At 33.9% G+C, this 24,673-nt stretch overlaps 2 pseudogenes across 1 annotated transcript; one reads left to right on the plus strand and one right to left on the minus strand.

Annotated features, from left to right (window-relative positions):
• Positions 1-20,569, plus strand: part of LOC143627464 (protein ROOT HAIR DEFECTIVE 3-like) — a 69,568-nt pseudogene extending 48,999 nt beyond the window's left edge.
• LOC143627443 (inorganic pyrophosphatase 2-like) lies at positions 3,734-5,133 on the minus strand (annotated as a pseudogene). Its single transcript, XR_013152596.1, has 4 exons — positions 4,996-5,133; positions 4,808-4,929; positions 4,504-4,705; positions 3,734-4,099 (listed from the first exon to the last, which is right to left on the minus strand). The product of XR_013152596.1 is annotated as an inorganic pyrophosphatase 2-like (transcript).
• Positions 20,570-24,673: the final 4,104 nt, after the last annotated feature.

Consider the following 24,673-nt stretch of genomic DNA (forward strand, 5'->3'; position numbering starts at 1 on the left):
AACTAATTCCAACACTAAGGTGATTTCTTGATTCAATTCTAGCATATGATCATTAACGATTATGGTCCAATGTTTTTTACTTAACGGTTTGTATCAATACTAGAAGTCACGCCGTTCGGACATCCACTCTATCTAATGTCTACCACACGCCGTTCGGTGATTAGAGCCAACCCGCTACTCCAAGCTCACGTCGTTCGGATCTTAGTGTGCGGGTTGCGTGATAGAAGTATCGATTATAATTATTCACTCACGCCGTTCGGAATGTTTGATTAGATTGTATGATTCCATAACGAGTTTAAAGTTATAGACAAATGTAAATCGTTATTTGTTCATTTTATCAAAATTTAAATTCTGATTAGGGTTTTAAATCTTAATAAACTTTATTAGAAAAATTAATAAGTTCATCAGGTTTATTAAAATTCTAATATATACCGGAGTGAACCAGGTTTAAGATTAAGAATCACACAAACAAACCATTAAAACAAATCACACAATTATTTTACATAAGTTTCAAATCAAATCAAACCCTAATGTCGAAATTATATTGATCTAGCCGGACATGGTGGCTAAATCAATCAATCCGTTTAAGAAACAAAACATAAAATAACTCACAAACAAGAAAACAAACTCGATATCAAATCCAAATCGCCTAATGCTTCTGTGCTCTGTCTCCCTAAAATCGATATTTTTATTCACTTAAATACCTCCCGAACCCTTCTCATAATTTCACGTGGGCTGAAATATGGGCCAAACTTATCCAATTCAACCAAACTAGATATAGGTAAAGTTTTAATATGGATAATATTATTATTTCTTCTTCCTTTACTGATGCGACCTTTTTTTTTTCTTTCTTTGTTAGCTCCCCAAATTAGCCCATCACTTGTAATTCACAAATGTAGTGAATTAAGCTAATCAATGATCTTCAAATTTCTCTCTTTAATAAATATCTATTTTGATATGAATTCCTCGTTTCAGCTCGTGATCTCTATATCTTCATAATCGATCAATCTATCCAACCATCATGATTGCTCGTGATCCCCCGTACCTAAAAAACAATAAAAACAATCCAAGGTAGACTCCGTTCCATAAAACCAAGTTACTCAAAATTATAAGATATATGTATAATAAATGCATTTATATGGCGAGAATTGAGTGTTTAAAGTGTTATAAAACATGCCACAAAATGCAACTAGCAGGCCCGACCCAAGGGAGGGGCGAGGAGGGCAACGGCCCAAGGCCCAGTCATGTAACATCCCAAAATTTTCGGTTCAAATTTGATAACTTAGTGGATCAAAAATTTCTCCAAATAAGTAATGGAAAATATAAAAATATGAAGGTGGAAGCATCCCATATTGAAAAAATAATCAAATCATATTAGTGTAGGAAAGAAATGGAGATAACCCACATAGATATAAAAAGAAAAGAGAGAACTTGTCTCACATCGCTAGAAGATAAAACTTGTGAGCTCTTCATAAGGAGATGAGTTCACATGATAATATTTTTATGTGCCTAGACACACTTAGTGGTCTTAGCGAGGGAGCGAAGAACCCTATACGCATGGGCACAGGCAATGGGCGCAATATGACTCTTTGATGACGCACTTTGCCCTTCGCACGAACCCGAGATCTGGGCGGTGTCGTGTTACGCGATGAGCTTAACCTCGAGTCCGTCGCAATACGCGACGTAGCCTTCACGGAAAGGTAATACGTGTCCCTCCACATGGCACGTGATACGTCTCCTGTCTCCATTATCATTTTTCAAATAACCTTTTTAAACAAAATGAACACATGTACGTAAGAAGTTGTAATTTGAATCCCAAAAATACTCCAAACACACACTTATTAAATAGCCTAATAGGTGACTAGTTACAAACTTATATGCGATTTGTTTTTCGTGACCAGACTGACCCTTTAGCCCGTTTAAATCATAATTTTACCACAACCATTAGCATATCTAAATCATTATTGCTATTGAAAACGACATTTTAGAGACTATGGATTATAAAAAGTTGATGGAAACCTTAATTTCCAATAATGTTTGGAGAGGTTCTTGATTTGTTTAAGCATTTTAATTAGATCATTTTGCTAGAATATTATTTTGTTTGTAGTTATCACATGAATTATATAAATTTTATATGAGCTATTGAGTTTATATTTAACCGGACCATTTTTTTAAATGCCCTGGACTCTTTATTAATTCTTGTTGACGAATATTATCCTATATATAAATGAAAAACCTTAGCTATAGTAGATTTTAGTGGGTCAAATCAGTGGCTGTCATGTGGCAGCCACTAAGTTCATTTTTTTTAATATTTCAACAAATGTTTTGTTATTTAATCATTTGAAACTAATTAAGTTAACCAAATTAGAAGTTGGTGTGGTTGTTTTGTTGTGTTGTACTTGCAAGTGGCATGTTGTTAGTTCGAATCTCTTTGAGCCCCATTTTTTTCTCTTTTTTTTTGTAATTATTCATTTAAAAGTTGAGTTCGAATACTATGGAAGCAGTTTTTTTTTCTTTTTTGTTTTTATGGTTTTCTTTAAATAGTTTTTTTTTGTATTTTTGTATTTTTTAAATACATTTCATACTAGATCAAGCAACGAAAAAGTAAGGTGGTGTGATGTTTCGTTTTTTACTTTGTTTTAAATACGTTATTTTGAGGAGTTATTTTTTGGGTTTAGTTTTTGGTACCGTAAAGAACGTAACCGATACCAACTTAATTCGCGGCAACTTACGGAAACGACACCCGTCCAACAAAACAGCCCGGCGCAACGCGCCGGGTAACAACCTAGTTCAAACGTACAATACCAATCTCAAACTTTTAAATCCATAGTAGTGACCCATGCACTTTGTAGTTAATATTAAAATTTGTATACTATATTCTATCATCAATTCAATTGTTACTTTATCATTGCCACTCCAAACAAACAGAAGAGAATACGGAGCGGTCAACATCTTAGGTTTGGATATATATGATATATGAACTGTTGGAGCCGTGTCTCCAAAGTCCAAACCGCTTCCTGTGATCATGCCGTCTCACACACCTACCTAACGTGGATGATTTTAAAACCAAGGCTAAAATTGCCTCCAAATGAAACTAAGTTGGTGGGACGTACGTGTATCTTGACATAAATAAATAGACAAACTAATTAAATATACAAAAAGACAAAACCCATATTGTTTGAAAAGAAAAGATCCTAGATTTACGATATAAAAAAAAACCTGATAGATTGAAAAATAAGTTGATGATAGAAACTTTGCAATTAGCTTACTTGAGGAAACTTCAAGAAAAGTAAAACCTTTACTAAAAACTGATAAATCATATTCACGTTCAACGTACCGAAAGCATGTGGCAATAAAATGCAAATTAAATATAACAATGTTTCCAAAAATAGTATTATATTTAACAGAATCCATGATACCTTTATATATTTAATAATTTTATATACCGTTTTCACTTATAGGTATATATTGCTTGGTTAGACAAAAATCTTAATTATATTTATTTATTAGCTGATACAACTATTGTATGCACAAAATCAATTCTAGAATCATTTTTGACTTGCATTTTTGTCAATAATTTCAATACAGTCCATAATTGAAAAACAAATAAACACAATTACACAAAATACCATTTTACCATCTTGTTCCATCCATCAAGTACTTTTTAAACAAACTAATGAACTATACTATAATCCAATATGAAAAGGGCATATTATAACAACTTGAGGATTCGTTAATGAGGAACATAGAGCGGTTTAGGCAAAGCTCCGACAGCAATGGTCTCAAACTTGCAGTCAAATAATTGACTCGAGTTGTCCCCATTGTTCTTGATATTCTCTGTCGAAATCATCGAATTAATAATATGTAAAAGGATCTGTGCGAAATCCTCCCCGTTTGTCCATTCATGGACCCCACTCTTAACAAGATGTCGGTTTTCACATATCAAGTTCCAAACGGGGAAATCTTTTCTTGGCATCATGTAATCTGCTTCTACAAGCTTCAAACTCGGACAAAAGTCACCAGCCCCATCTCCCAAGTATATGATCGTTTTCTTTTATTCGGATGTGAAGGTAGATTGGATTCTTTCTATAATTTTACCCTGTTTTAAAAAATAAAGTATTAAACAAAAGAGAATTTATTTGAAGTTTGAGGGAACATTGCATAAAACTTAAAAGACAAAGGAAAAAAAAACTATTTATATTAAACTTCTATAGCAAAGTTTTAAAACAAATATAAAAGATAAACGAAAAATCGTTATGAGACGGTTATATTTTGTGATTTCACATTTACATGATAGAAAAAAGTACTTTTAAAGATTACACCGTCTCATATATATATCTTACGTTTCGTATGAGGTTATACGGGTTGTATAACTTTCACATATATAGCACACAATTGTCATACATGTTATTAAAGTCGATCGTATAATCTTTCAATAGTTTGAATAATGTCTCGGTGATGTTCATATTCGATTAGATGTCTTGTTTTAGTTATAACGTTTACCTTGCACATATTGGGAGGGCATAGAGTGCACCCATGGGATAACTTATGAAAATCATGGTACGGCAAAATCCTTAGCCTGCCTTCCTCGTCTATGAAACTAGGATTGGTGTTGATCTCCGAGAAACATCCTCGTATTCCAAGATGGTCCAACACGGTTTCTATGAACGAAGTATTCGCATCACTAACCACCCGCAAATCGCACCTAAAACAATTCGATCATACAAACCAACCTTAGTATTAACATACACAAAACATCACTTCAAATTAAAAACCAATACAAAGAAAAGAAAATTAAATTAGTTACCCTAAAGCGTGTGCGGCTTTAATAGCAGGAACAATTTGAGGATGTATCGGGATACGATTTAGTACTTGCTTAATGTCCTCAATTGTCTTACCATTTAAATGCAACTCCTCCATCATCTTGTCCTGTTTTTTTTATATATTCAATATTAATATTAAGCAAAAAGAACGTGAAAGTGAAAAACATGGTACCATGAGAGTGTTCCAAGGCATGGTTGGGAGGAGTTGGTTGAACACATCGGTGGCGCCTAATTCATCCACCACCCAATTGTCACTATCGGCATCGATGATCGTCTTGTCGAAGTCGAAAATAACCACAATGCCAGACATCTTTACCGGGTTATTATGGTGAGACTAGAGGTATGGTATGTGTGGTTTTTTGTTGGAAGGCAGGGAGAGTATTTATGATGAAGGAAACGTAGGGAAGATGCCAAAGAATATTACCTGGATATTAATTGTTAGAGAATGAGTCACCGATATTCTCTCCTTAGTAGTTATTTTCATAATAATAATAATAATAATAATAATAGTTACTTGAGAAACTTACCATCCAAGTTGGGTTAAAACTTCAAATATAAGGACAAGGAAAGTTGTATGCTACTAGTAGGGTGTAAATATAATGAGCATGTTATGAATGAGTTATTTGAGAATGGTTTAACTTTAAAGGAGTAAGAAAAATTAGCTTGAGTCTAAAGTAACGCCCATTTAGCAAATGAGTTCAGACTCAATAAACCAAGTTAAGTAGGTTATGAACAGTAATGAAGCCATGAATTTTTTCATACGGTGTCAATGATTTTCTGTGTTTGGACTTATATATGACGTCAAACTTTTTGCATCGGGTCCTGCCCAGTAGTGTCACGTAATAAAAGGGCAAAATAATAAAAGTAAATCGCATTTAAAAAGACACTAAATAAAATATAAAGCCATTTGAAATATTATAAAAGAAAAACATATATTATACTTGTTCTATGCGAGTTTTCATGTTCAGAAAACGATTTATAACATCTTCAATTGCGACTTTCAAAAAAAAAAGAAAAAATCAATATAGCAAATGCAAATATCATTCACAATTAGTTTTATTATTTAAGCAATTGGCCCCTTGCTAAACAAATTAGGTTTATATAGGCCACAACCAGTTAAAAAAAATCAAATTGAGCTCATTGAGTTTTGATTATAAATTCATTATTTATATTAAAGATTTTATAAGCATGTTAATTACTAAAATTTAATTCATTAAAACTTTATTTACTAAATGAGCTCAATTTTTTTTAATTGGATTCATTAAACAAAAGGGAGGAGGAGGACACGCTCCTTTGCTAATATCGTGTTATACGGTCCAAGGTAAACATAAAAAAGCTTGGTGTCGGACAAACCAGACACCAATAAGGTGGCTCTGCCTATAACTACGAATTACTAAAGGGCCTCTGGTTTAACAGTATCACGGTGCAGGACATTGCATTTTTAAATGATAATGGTTCAAGTCTTACTGTTAAAAAAAATATAATTTAGAAGTAGAAGTTTTATTGTTATTAAAAAGATATAATTTAGAAGTAGAGTTAGAAATTCTAAAATAGCAAACTATAAATCTAACTGAGTCTATTATTTGAGTAAATATTTTTCATCTTTTTCGAGTAACACATGATTACGTAATAACACTTATCTTACAATCTTAATAAAAGAAAATGTTGAAGTCTAGGTGTCAAGCATATATTTCTTATAATTTCTATCTCTCATCTCATTCATTCTACCTATCTATGAGTCATGGCTCAAAATCATTTTGTCAAGCGGGTTATAATATAGTGTAGATTCTATAACATAGTGTCATTTTCATACATGAAGTTTGACCAATTACGCAAATTTAACACCTTTTTAAATTTCTTGGCAATCCACACCCGACGTTTCCAAAACCATACTATTTTAGTAATTTTCATTAACCCGTTTGTTTTTCCTTTAAATCTACATTTAATTAATTTATAAGTATTTTGAGAATCGCAATTAAAGTAACGAAACTTATTTATTTTTATTATTTGATAAACCCGTGTAATACGCGGGTTCAAAGCTAGTTATATATATATATATATATATATATATATATATATATATATATATATATATATATATATATATATAAATTAAAGTAAGACATGCTTGTCATATATAAAAAGTTACTATTACAAAGCTATAAAACGATGACTATATATAAAAATAATTTAAGCTAACTATTTATTTAGTAAGGTGAAGCATGTTGATTAAGTTAGTATTTGAAAACAAATCAAGCTTAAAAGATCGAATCGAATAAGACGATAAGAATTTTGGATTCTCAATGATTCTGGCCAAGAAGGCAGCGTAATAATAGTTTCTCATAGTATGATGTTTTTGTTTTAATATAGAATAACCTTAAAAATAAATATGCTACATCTTTTTTGGGCCAATCTATATTTGAATTTCAGGGTAGATTATTTGAATCACCGGGGTTATATTGTTGATTTATCTCTTTTACATATTCTAATACAATATAATTTATATTTTAAGAACTAAAGTATAACTTATATTTCCAAATTTAATGCATAGTTCTTGTGAGAGAAAGTTCATACAGAAAAAAAAAAAAGGTAATCATGTTGTAAATCTTTATCTTTATGATTTCAAAGGCTAAAAGTGTCTTTTAATCACAATTTTCCCCTTATCTTTGTTATTATTTTATTTTTGTAAATTTAAACAATATTTAGGCTAGAAATGACTTTTAATTAACATGTTATGTAACATTAATTTGTGAATATGTAATTACATTTTTTCCTTTTATCTTTGCTATTTTTTTTATAAATTAAACAATATTTAGTTTTCCACCCTATTATCTTTATTCATTTATTCCTCAAATTTATTTTTTTTACTTTATCTCTTATATCTTTGAGTATATTATATTTTTAAATATTTCAAACATATTGTTGCAACATTCTTATTTTCATTTACGTTTTGATATAAATTTCTTTCAAAAGTGAGGTGTGAATTATAAAGTACAAGTCATAGATGCATCTATTTACAAGTCTTTAAAACATAAGATTTGCAACTTTTTCTTTCTTTCTACTTTTGCGGTTTTTCAATTTTGAACTGTCCATTTCATTAAAATGAAAATTCTACCCCTCCTATCGAGAAGCTAGAAGGGGAAGACAACACAACGAAAAAATTACTAGTCCATATTTTCCCATCTGGCCCAATTTAGGTCCAAACATTTAGATCTATATTTAATCCAAAACTAGCTTAACTCCTTAACTTTCCCAATCTCATTGTCAATCCTTATGGCCTTATCTTGATAATCCATCTGTTCCGAGCTTTCCAAATACACATAAAAATCAATTCTATAACTTAAATAAATAATTTATCTAATATATTTATTAGACAGCTGCATTTCAAGCTTTAAACCAACTCCTTTATTATTTAACTATGATAGTGCCAGTGTTACACACGAGTAGAACATATATAAAACGTAATATATATGTGTGTATATTATAAATCTAGTAAAATGTTATATTTATATAAAAAATGATACCTTTACATAAATTATGAGACATTAAATTGTTACTTTAATTCAAATACAAAACCATACAAATACTAACAAAGATAAATAAAAAGTTAATACATCTTTATAACTTATAACTTGAGAACAGAAAACATAAATCGATTAATAGGAATAGATTAAATATCAAATCTATTAACCGTTAGTATAAAAAAATCATGCGGTTAAACCCTAAATCCAATAACAATGAATCAATTTGATGTTGTTCTTCACAAAAATCGATTAAACACTGAAATATAAATCATACCCGATAATCGCAAACGATGAATATATTTGATGTTGTTTGGATTATGAACCCGAAAATTCGTGAAGAACCGGTTATAGATGAGGCGAAGAACCTGGTTACAAACGATGGAGAGCGTTATGATTTTTGAACGAAGCATGTGCCTTTTAAAGAAGAAACGATGAACAATTTAAACATAGTAAATTTAATAAGTTTTTTTAATTCTATCAATAATTAGAATAATTAATATCATAATTATATTAATAAGTTACAAAAATATAAAAGTCAATATCATTAATTAAAATTTTATTGTGAATATGTGAAAATTAGATTTATGGAAGTTTGATGACATGAAAGCTTATGTGGACAACCTAGATAAAGGACATATGAAAAAAATTGTGTTGCTTTAATATATTAGTTAGATAATTACTTATTCATATACATATTTACTTGTACATGATTATGGTTAGAATCACAGTGTTCGATGATTGCAGCTATCGCTAATATCATTGTTGTCACATGATACATCGTTTCTTTACATGGGAAGATTGCTAGAAGGATTTGGTGTCGGGATTATATTATGTACGGTAACTTTATTTATTTGAATCTTGTTTTAAAATAAGATTGTTTGTAAAAAATATCGTGATAAGAAATTTATTACTACTATTGTTATTATTATTATCATTATTTCGATTTGTTATAAAGATTCTTGTGTTTTTTGTTTTTGTGAAATTAAACTTTCATTCACCACACCAAATGGTCCTCAAAAGAAGAACCAAAGGCAAAAAACAACCTTATAGCATATACGAAGGAGACTTACACCAATATTTCCAAACAATCTTCTTAAATCTAGATCTAGACTTTAGCCACAAAAACGAGAGAGATTTAACACTCGCCACATGTGACATTTGAGCCAAAACAAGGTACGCCTCAGTACGTATTTACCGATTAAGCAAATAAACGCCTTTTGCGTAACAAACGAACGATTAACCGAACGAGTCGGTTTATGACCCATAAATCCCGGGGGGCCATCTATAAGTGTTATACGTTTAATATAAGCTAAAATATTAGTAATATGACCTTAGTTTGATAGCAAACAAGTAAAACGAAAACATGCTCGTTTAACTACCCGCTATAGATTTAAACGCGAAAGATAGTTACAAACCAAGCATTGTATCATCCGTTAAGCCGAAAAAGACTTACCAAACACTTATTTGAAATGTTTTAAGCGATCCGTGAAAATATTTTTGATTTTTACAAATATATAGTATGTTTTTATAAATTTACACAAAACTAGCCAAAAAACACTCGTTTTCGCGCTGTTTAACGCACCCGATAAGTTTTTCGCGCCAAAAACCGAACCCGAACTAAATTTCGACTGGGCTTTTCATATTTGGGCTTGAGAAATCAGAATATTGGGCCAAAACAGCCCAAAGGGAGCCCATAAGCAATCCCGATCGACCAGCACCCCCACCTCCATTTTTTTATATAACTTGTTATCTAAGCTTGTTTATTCATTTCACTTGATAAAAACTGAAGTCCAAGCAGCTGCAAGTCATTTTTCCAGAAACCTTCCAAAACCCTAAGGTAACAACTTGAATAAGTAACTTTTAAACTTGTTTAACCTTGATTAATACCATAAAGACATGCCTTAATTGCTAAAAATCATTCCTAACCATGTAAAAATCCTAAAAATGGTCCATAAACATGTTTTGATCATACACATGGTAAGGAACCTGTTTTGATAGTTTTTTTGGCCATAAACACGGATTAAAGGGTTGAAACGGCGTTTTTACGGTTAAAAAGTTCGTTTTTGTGCACTAGCCGAAACCCTAAGTTAAAGGGCTGTTATATTGATGAAACCTGCTTGGTTTGTGATATAGGACTTGTATCTAGCCTAAATAGGAGCACAAGATCATGAAAAGTTGATTAGAAAGGCGGAAACAAACCAAAACCGCTAAGGTAATGCCGAAACACTCGCTTACGGGCTGTTTAGGTTAAGGTTGTGATGTGCATATTATTAGGCCTTGAAATTTTTCAGGGACATCAGGGACCATGTCATTGAGTCTCTGTTCAAATTTGGTAATTTTTATACCATCCGAGAATATTTGGCGAATTTATTACCGAATTGGGACGTTTATTTGGGAAAAATAGCTAAAATACTTCAAAAATTATGAAATTTTTCTGGGAACTCAGATTTGATGTATTTTGATCACATATGAATTTTGGGATCGTTTGGAGAAGTCTAAAGGTGTTTTGTGTATATGCGTTCATGTGAATTTTTTATAGCCGAATTTAGGCCGAAAAGAATATCGCACGAGTTTTTACATTCTGGAATTGATACAGGTTAGTTTGGGAGATGATTTGAGTATTCAAGAATTTTTTTGTAATTTTTTGAAATTGTTTGGGGTAAACGGACGATTTTCAGGCGAAATATAGCTGATAAAATGAATTTTTATAAATTAATAAATCAGTAAATAATTCCAAAAATATTTTTATTAAAATCTGCATATTTTAATTGATAAGTGGCTAAATTTTTATAATTTAATGATTAACGGTTAATTAATTATGCTAATTTAAAGATTAAACAAATTCAGTTTTTATAAAAACCAGCAAGTTCGCGACTAACGAACCTGCGGGAATATCAAAACACCAAGAGTGATCAAAAATCATATTTTTAGATTAATTAAGTAAAAATGATCTTTTCTATGAGAAACTTGCACAATCCAGATAGATTGTGCGCGTTTCTTCTTAAATCAAACTAAATAAACGGAAACGGGCCCCGTGGCTAATCCGGGACCCCAGTATGTGATCCTTCTTTATAACTTAAACATTTTATTAACCAATACATTTACCCAAGTTTATTTCCCCATAACTGTTTTCTGAACGCGTAAACGAACAACTTGGCCCAGCTGGGAAAACGGAAGTCTGAGCCAAGTTCGGTTTTAAGTATTAGACATTGAACAACATCAAAACCTAAGCCTATTGCCACTTTCTGGGCGTTCAAGCTATACCCAGATTAGTTATACAGCCCAGTTTAGTATTGATATTTGTGACATTCGTCAATTTCGGGTCTTGTTTGTATTCGTTTTTGTATTTGTTTATTATGTAAACCGACCCGATTTGTAAACCGAAGCTTATGTTATAATCAAAATGATGGATTTATGTTACAATATTGTTTCACACTTGTTGGGTCTTGAAAACATCCTGCCTTTATTTTTATTTATTTATTTATTTTTATTTTTATTATTATTATTATTATTTTTTGTTGTTTTGTGTTTTTGTCTTGATCCATTTTGTATGAAAAATCTTGTGTCTCACACCCATATTTGACCACCAACATTACCCTATATATACACCACCTTTCCTCTTCATTTTCCCTTGCTACAACTCAAAAAAAAAAAAAAAACTCTCTCAAACATCAAAGATTCAAGGTTATCTTCTTAAGTGTTCTTGAAGGTTTTTAGTCTTTCATCTTAATTAGTTTATGTAGCCTTATTAATACTTGTTTATGGTTGTACAACATATATATAATATACACCCTTTGTTAACCTTTGGTAGTTACTTCTCTGATTCCGGTCGGTGAGGTTTCGGACCTCATAAGGCAAGGCTTCATGGAGGACTTCGTGTCCATGATATATATACATCTATATAACTTGTTCATACATATTAATCTTGCTTATTTAAGTTTGTTGGTCATGTTTACAAGTTCCATGGTTATGGGTTTTTAAGAGTCTATGCTTCGGTTTAACCGTAAATAGCTCTAAACCGTAAACCGAACTTTGTTACTAGTTTTGTTAAATAATTGTTTAAACATACTTATTGTTAGATCTAAGTTTCTAAAATCATTTTTACAAATTCTATGGTTATAGGTTTGTAGAATCTTACCTCGGTCTTAACCCGGAACACGATTCGAACCAAAAACCAAACTTTTGTTTAAAGACTTTATTGTTAACTTTTGGTTATAAAACTTAAAGTATTTTTTTATTTGTACATTATTATACAAGTTCTTTAGTGTTTGGACATGTGGAAACCAAACTGATTCTTACTCGCTTAAGACACACAAGTGTGTGTTTTTTTAGCCATCAAGACTTGTATATTTCTTTAAAAATAGTTACAAATTGATTTTTAAATATTTTCTTAAGTACTTGAAAATGTTGGATCCAACTCGATCTCATAACAAAGTTTGGACCGACAAAACCGAACACTCGCTTAACGTGCGTTGTTAGTTCTAAAACAATGGAACCACATACTTGGTTAAGTCTTATTAAATTTTATTGAGTTATCTCATAACATTCAATATTTTGGAAAGTTGACTTTGGGTTTGACCAATTATCAAGACCCGAACCGACAACCCGAACACTCGATAAAAAAAAACCGTTTTAGTATATTTATTCCAAAGGGATTTGCATTCTTGCATTTTACCCACCTTATTACTTAACATAGGTTGAGTCCCGGTTACGAGCAAACTTACATTTTTAAAGGGTTATTATTATAAATTTTTAAATAGTTACATTTTAAACCTTGAACTTTAATTATCTACATTTCTCAACATTTATTTTGTTTAAAGACCTTCAAGACAACCTTTCTAAATTCAAGACTTCTTTTTTTTTAGGCATTGTGCGTTAAACTCGTCGTTCCGACAAATCTCCAAATTATCATCTTTCAAGTTTACTACTTGAAGGTGAGTACTTCATACCCCATTTTCCCTCTTTAATTTTGGGGGTAACATTTCATACTTATTCAACAAAATGCTTTATATTTGAATCTTAAACCACAAACGTAGTTGTATACTTTACCTAAATAATTGCTCGATTTCGTGTTCTATGCTTATATGCCTATGTGTTTATCGCTTTTGGTTGGTGGAACTATAAAATCATAGACTATTTGGCATCCACTTATAGCAAGGTGTCGTTAACGTAATGCAATTAACGATAACTATAAAATCCTAGACTATTTGACATCCCTTTATAGCTAGGTGTCGCTAATGTGTTTAGCGATATCTATTTATCCAAATTACCACTTTTATTTATTGTTTCGTATGCAAGTTTTGTGGTTATCTTTATTATATACTAATATGATTAAACTTATGAATTGCTCACCAACCTTTGTTTTGACAAACTTTATTTTATGAAATGTTGCAGGTTTGCATCTTGGTTGATTTATGATTGTGAAGAAAACGACATCAAAGACCTTAGGATAGTAAAAATGAACAATATCAAATTTGCCATATTTTGTGATATCTTGTTTATGGTTATTTTATGGATAATTGTTATGTGACATTTTCGATGTTGTGAAATGAAATGAGTTTATTAAATACCTGTCACTTTAATTAGTGTCATGTGCTTATGAACAATCTTTACACCTCGGCATGTTCCGCCGCCTTTGGTCGGGGGTGTGACAAGATTATAATAATATTAAAATATTAATATTATTATAATATTGATTATAGGAAACCGTGATTACAAGTTACACAAACCTCGAACCGACGTGCTACTGATTATCTACTAAACAGTGAGTTTCATGACCCACTTCTAAATTGTTTTACGAACTTTTGGGGTGAAAAGCATGTTTGATTTCATATACATACCTGAAACATGTATTGATGTGAATTATCTAAGTGCTAACACACAAAAGTCCCCACGATCACAGTGATTAACTTCGAGCCGGTGGCTTGTGAATAGTACTATTGGTTTGACAAACCCAAACGGAATCGGCCTGGTTGCCGTGTCACATAGCGTCGTTTGCACATGACCATATTTATATGTACAAGCTATGTAATATTAGACATAGCTACCGGGGCATGTTGTGGGCGGAAAGGGGCCACAGTGGTTGATTGAGCGTGGGAAATGGATGCACGCAGCACATATAGTCAAGGCTTCACTGTAGCTTAACATAATTACATCATTTACATACATACATACTTATTTCATGATTACAAGTGTTAACTTGTGAATACTCATTACTGTTTTCTTGAAACTTGTGAAACTCACCAACTCTAGTAGTTGACCCGTTTTAAACTGCTTTTCAGGTATACCTAAATCGGAATGATTTGGTGATCTGTTACTTGCCCAAGGTGTGTGGTTGATGCTATGTGAATAGAAGCAAGGAAGTTAGTAGTAAGATTGTATAGTTAACGAACTAGTTTTGTTTGTATCGCTTAGACTGTAAAACAATGATAGAACGATGAATTGTAATATATTGTAAATTAGTTTGTGATGTTTCTTTATAAATAATGTGTTGATACCAGAGGTGTCTGTTATATTCCCGTTTTACGCTTCTGCATTGTTCTAGTCGGGGTGTGACACCACAATATCCCATATACTAGCCTCTTGCCATTAAAAGTAATATCGTTCCTCGCTTTCCAAATACACCAAACATAAAAAATAATCACCCCGTGCACAAGTCTCTTTCCCATCTTACCTCCCGTAGCGGATTTGAACACTTCCATAAGATCTCTAACCTCAAAAGCATAAATGGGCTTCAAGCCACACCATTCTCGATCCCCTCCCACACTGAAATAGTAACAAAACAAGCCGAAAAAATATGATCTGCAGATTCTTCACATGACTCGCATAAGGCACACATCTTATTCGGAATATCCACATTTCTCTTCACAAGTTCCAATTTGGTCGGCAATCGATTCATCTCCACCCTCCATGCCAAAATATTACATTTTAACGAGAGCCAATTGACCCATTTCAACACATAATTATTGTCCTGTGTATATAGCTGAAATAGCACCTCAAAATATGACATGGGAACTCCAATTCTATTACTCAGGTAAGTTTTCACATAAATTAGTATTTAAAGTTGCTATTCATATTTGAGGATTGGGTATCAATTAGCATGTATGCAAATGGTGGTTGGTAACATGTTTATGTGAATCAATCATGTTTTGGTTGGTTAATTGATGCATTTTGAATTTGAAATTAAGTATGATGTGAAATTGCATCTTTTAGGTTTTAACAAGTGGGTTATCGTTCAAGGTTTTTAAACTAAAAGTGAAGGTAAAAGTTGTTACAAATACTGAAAATATCATATATACCGACGTAAAACTAAAAATATCATGTATGATCTTACAAAGTTATAATATATTATATACTAGCTTGAGACCCGCCTACTATACGAGTAGTTATTGAAAATACAATATTTAATAAATAATCGATATACAAGAAACAATAAACCTAGCTAACACTATTAATACACAGTCGTTAATTGTACTATAGTGTTTAAAACAACTTTAAAGTAAAAGATTATTATAAATATCAAATATATATTTGAAAAAAATGGAAATAAATATCAAATTAACAAATTTTGAAGTATAAACTTTAAGAATAATAAATATTATTTTACTATTGTAAATTTGTTAAAAATTGTAAGGTTTAATGTGGGAGTGACAAGTGACAAAACTTGTAACTTTTTATTAAAGAGTATAGATATCCAATTCATTAAAAATAATTTAAAAAATCACCATATTACCATGGTTCGATTAGATGCGATAAAAGGTTTACGATGCAGACAATTCGATGCGATGAACCTTAAAAGGATTTACAATTGAAGAAGTGACGAGAGACGATTTGGTTGGTTGTCGTCAAATATGAGAAACGTCAACCAAAATTAAAATAATACCACATAATGGAAAATGGGGCAAAATGTTTTATTCGTTAAAAAATGGGCATATATGAAAATTAAAATTTTAGAAAAATAACCGTAAAATGATCATTTGTTAAATTGTTATTAATGAATGGGGTATATATATGACACTTTAACTATTTTGTATGGGCATGAATGATATTATAATTATTTTATAATGGCATGTAAGGGCAAAATAGTTAAAGTATTTAGGTTTTTTTTTAAATATTTCGACGTTGCATAATATTTTTTAAAGTTGTAAAAATTCATAAAAATTAACAAAAATAATTTTTAAATTGCGAAAAATGCAAAACAAATTTAAAAGCGATGGTTATATGTGACACTTAAGTATTCTATTGGTAAGGAATTTTCTTTTTATGATAATATAATTAATATGTTCATAATTTTTTTTGTATGGAAGTGATTAATAATTCTACTATTAAATATTTTAATATTATCTAAGTGTTTTTTTTTAATTTTTCTTAAAAGAATTGGTGGTTTCTTATAAAAACTATAACTTAAAAAAAAGGTTATTTATTACCTTTTAATTTTATATTTTTTATTTTTCAAATTTTCAGATTATTTTTGCATTTTTTCGTAATTTAACAATTATTTTTTCTCAATATTTACTAATTTTTTAATTAAAAAAATTTATTATGCAATGTCAAAATATTTAAAATAAAAAAAACCTAGATAATCTGCTATTTAAGTAAAATATCTAGAATTTGAACATAAAGCTACTGACCTGATTAGAACAAAATATCTTATTATAAGTGACCTGATTGTAACAATTCCAAAATTTTTATAGAGTAATACAGTGAAAAAAAGGTATATAACCACTTAAAAACAAATAAAGAGAAATTAAATGTTTGAGAAATTAAGTTAGTGAAGGACATGCATTAACAGATCACCTGACCCGATCTGGCGTCGATGCGATGCATCCCATCACCGATTGCGGAATTGCATATTTTTTCGATCAAATCATGTAACCACTAGACTTTTTTAATCGAATATATTGTTCCACTATAGTGGCATGCTCCTCATTTAGAAATTTTAGGTATTAAAAAAGTTGTTCTTAAAAAAAGTTTAAAAGACAATATATAAGCTTTTCTTTTCTTTTTTTTAATGACTAAAATTTTACATTCAACATGATACAATCACAGAATAAATGAGTTTGTTTTTATTTAGAAGTGATACTACAAATGCAATAACCATCAGTCCATTTTATCAACCGCTAACGATCAATCCATGTAAACCAGATGGCCTCCCTAGGGATGAGATTGGTACCGTTTTCGATTGTACCGATACCGATACCGAAAATCAACAAAAACGAGTATTGACTAAAATGAGACCCATGGTTAGATGTATGACGAGGTCATTATCTTCAACCGGGGGGTCCGACATTAGAAATTTGATCCGCGGGAACTTTTAATTCTTGCCCAATAAGCATTCATATTCGGGAAGTTGTCAGGACGGGTTGTGGCAAACCTGTCTTTAAGATGGATGGCTCGGGAGGATTTATTGTCAGTAAATATATTCACTATTGCTGTCCACGCGGCGGCGTATTCCGTTGCATGTGTTTTTCTTCAAGGTGGTGGAGAGAAGGTCAATGGAGATGCTATTGAAGGACTATGGAGTCAAATCTTTCCCATGAATGGTGGTATAGTTTTCGGATCAGATTCTTTACCGGAGAGGTGAGATGGCTATAGACCAGGTAAATGAATTATGAATAACTCAGACCATGTGGTGTATTGAGCGGACTCCATCTCCAGTGTGATGGGGATGAAGTTTTTGATGTTGGTGACGGTAACAGTGGGATGAAGCTGGTGAGGGATATGAGGAAGAAGGAAGAACCAGAATCGTAGCAATAGCCGTGAGAGTGAGAGGGCGGCTAGGGTTATGCTAGGTATGATACCATAATAGAAAACAATACTTTTTTGCTTGATTTCCCTTTCGCATTCGTCCTCAAATACAATTACAATCTTTTAGGAATCTTAAATGGAGATAAAGATCTCAACAATATAAGCTATAGATAAGGAAATATATATATATATATATATATATATATATATATATATTAATTCTACATATACGTCTATTATAAATTTTTAAGATTAAAAAGTATTGCAATACCAGAGTCACGCCTCTCAAACGCTGGACTAATATCGATCTTCTGATATCGCAGCAGCGATCAAATCGATTGATCGTCAGCTGTTGTTGGATGTGTAAGTTATTCACTTGATTTAGCATCCTACAAACAATTATGATTTTATTCTATTCTTGAGTTTTCAGTCACAACGGAACGATTGATTCATATGAATCCGCTGTTATTGTAACATCTGATCAGACCCTTTTAATTGTTAGTAGCTCTAGTTCAATCTCGATGCTAATTAACGCACACTGCTGATTCCTCTTGTTTTCTATTGACCAAAAATCTTATGGTTTTACCATAATCTCTCTGTAAATAACGCCCTGTATGGTATGTGTTAACTGTTAAGTTGCCACTACCAATATGAACTACTTGATGTTTTCTAATAATAAAATCTGCCCAATCGGACTGTAGTAGCTATTTTATTTTCTAAAGCGAATGTAATATATGATTTTGAAACGAAATTAATAATGCTGGAATCTGAAACTTTGAATAACTCAAAACAGCTCTGAGTGGAGGACAAGGGTTTGCAGTAGCTCCTTGTGATTGCGCTACAAAGTTCATGAGAATGTTTGAGGAACAATGGCGAGGTATTACCGAATTAGCTTAGCTATTAAGTGTTCCTTTCCATTATTATTTACTTTTATTTATTTCGAGATGCTCAAAATCTGAACACTAAATTTACAGAGGCCATCATCGAGCAAGCCAATTCAGACTTTGCTAAAGCACAGGATGAATTTTCACGTGATTTAGAATCACATATTGCTCAAGTTCGTACTGCTAAATTATCAGAAATTACTTCACTGTACGAGGTAGGTAATATTAAATAAATTTGTATTTGTAAGCCTTGTTAACTCCGTTTATGCATACATCTTCATCAGTCTAAGTTGAAAGAGGCGCTGTATGGCCCGGTGGAAGCGTTTCTAGAAGCAGCTAATGATGACACTTGGCCTGCAATACGGAAGCTTTTTAACCGTGAAACTGATTCAGCAGTCTCCGAGTTCTCTTTTGCACTTTCTGATCAGTTTGAAATGGACGAACAAGAACAACAAGACATGATTTCAAAGTTGAAGAATTTCGCAAGAGGCTTAGTTGCAGGGAAGACAAAACAAGCCGCCGCCAAAGTTTTGTACCACATGAAAGACAGGTAGCAATGTGTTTTTATTAGAACGACGACTCATAAACCCTTAATTATATTACAACACTTAATAACTACCGCATTCAACAGATTTACATCCGTATTCTACCATGACAATGACTCAATGCCACGAGTCTGGACTGGAAAGGAAGATATCCAAGCAATAACAAAAGCTGCGCGGTCTTCTGTAGGAATCATATACTTCTTCAATATTTTTTGATTTTGGATCTTTTAGTCTTTCAACACGTATTCATGTATTTTGTCATCTTAATAATGTTTCAGTCTTTAAAGGTGCTCTCTGTGTTGGCTGCAATTAGTTTGGATGAAGAAACAGATACAATTTGGAATACACTTGTCCTCACGTTACTGGATCCTACTAGGAAGAGTACCACTGACCCGTTGGCCCCAAGCACATGGGAAGAGGTATTGTATTGTGTGTGGATTCTAATTCTTTTTGGTTCCTTTTCTGCATACTTGATATAAATATACATATACACGCAGGTCCCAGATACAAAGACAATCATAACTCCTGTTCGCATTGTGGAACCAATTTCAAAGAGAAACCGAGTACGCCGTCATTCAAGCTATTGCTCTCCAGGAAGCTAATAAGCGCACTAGCGACTGGTTACCGCCCCCGTGGGCTATTGCTGCCATGGTGATCCTTGGATTCAAAGAGTTGATGAGGTTATTTTTGTCTTTTCACTTTCTCCACCTTCATATCGACTATTCATTACATGAAACCAGGATATACTTTTCAGGAATCCTTTGTGGCTACTCTTTGTATCTGTTAGCTGCTTGCTTGGCAAGGCTTTGTGTTCTGGTGAATTCCGCAATGGCGCTGTAAGTTTAGTTTAAATTTAAACAACTGTGCAGCTCTGTGTACGCTTTTCGTGATTAATAGTAAGGGTGTGTGCATGGCTACAGCTTCCAGGAATTGTTTCATTGTCCACCAAGTTTCTTCCAACTGTTACCAATCTTCTTAGAAAACTTGCAGAAGGAGGTCAAATGGCGGTCAACACTGATGCACCAAAAAATATCTCAAGGGAGTAACGGTGGTTTATCATCAATGGCGTAACTAATTAAAAAAAAAGATAATTTAGTGTCTAATTGGTATGACATCATTTAGTGTCTGTTTGGATTTGGTATGACCTGATAGAATGGATGAGAGAAATGGATAAAGAAATGAAATGGATTATTTATTTATTATTATTATTTTTATTATAAATAATATTAATAATATGATATTATATTAACTCATTTTTAGGACCCACGCATTTCAACGAGATCATTAAACCAAATAAAAATAATCATACAAGTGTTGAATCACGTACGCGTGTTGTGAAGCGTAAGATTCGTTAAAAATATTATTTATAATACGATAATAACTCTAATATAATAAATAATATTTGTATTATAATATACAAAAATGATGATAATGTAATAAAATGAATAATAAAATAATATGATAACCTCGTTAAAGCGTTAATGTAATAATAATAATAATATATTATTATTATTATTATTATTATTATTTAGTCGATTTCTTGAAGTAATAGAAAGAACAAGCCCCTACTCTAAAAAGAATGAAAATACTATATTTGGGAGGAATTTGGAATAGCTTATTCCATTATCACATGACAACATGGCATAATCTTTTTTTTCTTGTGAAATGGGTCTGAGCGTGACGAGCGTATTTTCATGACCTGAGCGTATTTTTATTGAGCATATTGGGCGAGCGTGATCTGCAGTTTTGGTGAATTGGGTCCGAGTGTGACAAGCATATTTTCACGACCTGAGCGTATTTTTATTGAGCATATTGAGGTAAGCGTGATCTGCAGTTTTGGTGAATTGGGTCTGAGCGTGACGAGCGTATTATCACACATTGAATGCATTAATTGCTCAACAAAAGTTTGCAACTAAAAAATACGCTCAAATCAGTTTCTTTAATCATTAGTGTTAATTGAAATTCAAGAGCCATGTTCTATTAAAACGTACGTGAAGAACAAATTCAATTACGCTCACATCAATTTCCTTAATCGAATGAAGCTCAAATCGTATTTATGCTCAATTCATATAACCCACTTTTTTTAATGAGTTAATCATTGATTTTTTAAATTAATGAATGATTTAGGTGGTGACGTAGTTTCACCTATTTCCAATCAATTTGTCAATTCTCTATTTGTAATTTTGGCATAAATTGGCATCGTAATTTGTAGGTGGTTTATTTTTTTCGTAATTTGCAGGTGCAGATCTTTTGGATTACGATCAATTAGAGTGCGAAAATAAAGGTTCGATGAATTAGTTGACTTTAAGTGATTTTGTGATCGAAGAATTAGAAAGTGAATTTCGATTTAAGGTATTTACAAAACTGTCATCGTGTAAAATTTAAAATCAACGATCATAAATCTCGCGTACCCTTTTGTACGATAAGCTTTTTTGTACGTTAACCCACCTCTATAACCATTTAAAACAAAAGAAAACGAAAATTGAAGAGGTAGGTCCCAGCAGAGCCCAGTTGGACCCACAGACTCACCTTGAAAAGGGACGTCTGCGCAGTTCAACCCGCAAGACTCCTTAACGGACGTCTGCGCGGTTGAACCCGCAAGACTAAACTAAAGGAACGTCTGCGCAGAAACCTACTGGATCAGCAGGACCCACCACGCTCAGAGACGTGACGTCCTCACGTGCGGTACGCAAGCTGTCCCCGCAGGAAACGCCTCCCAATGGTTTCCAGGTACTCCGCCTGTTCCCGCAGTTACGGATACCGGCCATCAGGGAAGGCCACCCGCGCAGCATGGCTACACGCACAAGGCTTAACTCTCATAATAATTCAGCAGTCACCTGAAGAATGAATGAGCAAGCCGGGAACAGTCCCGCACAAAGGCGGGAGGGGGAATACTCCCGCCCAAATGAGCCAGTCCGTACGATACTGAGGATCTTTTACTGTACCTGACGAGGTATGGGCAAAAGATCTGTCCAAAGATACGACAGCTCATTGACAACAGTATGGCGAGCAGCATGCTCTTGTACTGTATGTCACTATTAGCCGCTACCTACTCACCAACTCCTGACATACCACGTGCATAGCCTGTAGTTGGTGAAAAAGGAATAGTACACAGCAGGCCTGGTCACTATCAGCCGCTGCCTACCCACCAACTACCAGCATGGCACGTGCGTAGGCCACTGTTGGTGGAACAGGAATACTATTCAGCAGGCCACACCTCCTTGGAAACCTACCTTCGGCTATAAATACCACAAATGGTATGATCATCTCATCTCAACATATCTTATCATATTATACCTGATATCTGCTCTAGCAATCTCTTAATATACATTTATATTTAAAGAGCAATCTAGTCTGATTCTCACGCCGGAGGGTGGTCACAAGGAGGAACCCCCCCCCCCTTCTCAGTGACAAGCTCACGGTGTCTGTTTTGCAGGTTATCAGAAGAACCATCTTTGCCGGGTCTAACCCCTCGTGGGAAACATCTATCTAACCCCCAGGTTACCCGTAATCTGCCCGGGGTCCGGTTAGTGTTTCTTCATTGGCGCCATCCGTGCATAAAAGCTAGAACTTCATTTCTTTTCAGTTTTTTCAAACTTCTGGAAAGATGGTTAAAGAAACTCCGGTAACCACAACCCCAGCTACTGGGGGGAATACCGGCTACACAGTCTTTACAAACACTACCCCGGTTACCCAAGCCGGGGCAAGTGAAGTAAATCTTACGAACACTACCCCAGTTACCCAAGCTGGGGCAAGTGCAGTAAATAATCGCTCACTGGGATTCACCGATACCCAATTAGAGAAACGAACAAGACTCCCCCGCCAAACACTCGATGAAGTTAAGGCATGGGCGGAGGCACGTCAGAAGGATTTCCAAGCTGAGTTGGACGAACGCTTGCGTTCCGTCCAACAGGCTGACGATTTTGGAAGCACTCGCCAACAGCTCAACATGAGCAGTGAGTGCGAGTCCTCGGGCGAGGATCAGGAGGAATCCGACACCGACGCAAACCCTCGCCTTAGGGCGAAAGGGAAGCGTAAGGAAACGGATTTCCAAACGAGAAGGAATTTCGGAGAAACCTTCAAACAAAGGAACGCGGGAGGAAACCCACGTGACTTCTCCAAAACCTTCAGACCAACTGCTGCAAACGCGGGAACATCCAAGTTTGCAAGGGACATTGCGGAAGCAATCGCCCCGAAAAGTGCCAAGCAGATGCCCAACATCGGCACTTATGATGGTATATCCGACCCAGATGATCACCTGAACAGATTCATAGCGGGGGCAACCGTTAGCAACTGGACGGAACCCACGTGGTGTTATATGTTCCAGATGACACTGGTTGGAGCGGCTAGAGCGTGGTTTGACCGTTTACCGGTCCACCACATCTATGATTGGGCGGACTTCCAGCACAAGTTTAGCCAACACTTCAGTCAACAGAGGAAATATATTGAAGAACAGTGGACGATCCTCAACTGCGTTAGAGATAAGGATGAACCTTTACTAGACTTCATCACCCGCTTTAACTCGAAAAAGTTGAGTCTGGGCGTTATAAGCGAGGACCTTGTTCGCGCCGCTTTCATCCAAGGCGCCGAATACCCAGAGCTTATCCGCACGTTGACAGGTAAAGATGGCATGCCACCCACATGGGATGCCATCATGACGGCAGCCAAGCGCTTTGCCGAAACGGAGAAGCAACTGGGTGGGAATCTGCCCCAGACTACAAACTTCTACACGCAGAGGACTAGAGAAAACAGCGTCCAGTCCGCCTGGCAAAACAAAAGGAGGAAGCCAAGCATATGGCAGTCAAGGGTAAACTTTGACACCTCATCCAGCTCTCGCTCCCTATTAGGCGGAACGGATAATACACACCCATCAGGCCAACACACCAGGTGGACGCCCCTCACCAAAAGCGTCACGGAGATATTTGCCACTGAGAAACTCCCATGGCCAAAAACTCCAACGGTCCGACAACGACCTGACGCGGACCAGAGCAAATACTGTGACTTCCACGGCACAAAGGGTCACACCACTGAGAAGTGTTCATCTCTGAGGAATATTATCGAAACATTCGTCAAGGAAGGCAAACTTACACACCTGGTGGCATCAATCAGGAATAGAGGGCAGAATTGTGACATCTGACCCGATCCGACCC

The sequence above is a fragment of the Bidens hawaiensis genome, unplaced genomic scaffold (assembly GCF_021521415.1).
Source record: "Bidens hawaiensis isolate Kalapana, Puna unplaced genomic scaffold, B.hawaiensis_p1.1 tig00004682_1, whole genome shotgun sequence".
NCBI classification, from domain to species: domain Eukaryota; kingdom Viridiplantae; phylum Streptophyta; class Magnoliopsida; order Asterales; family Asteraceae; genus Bidens; species Bidens hawaiensis.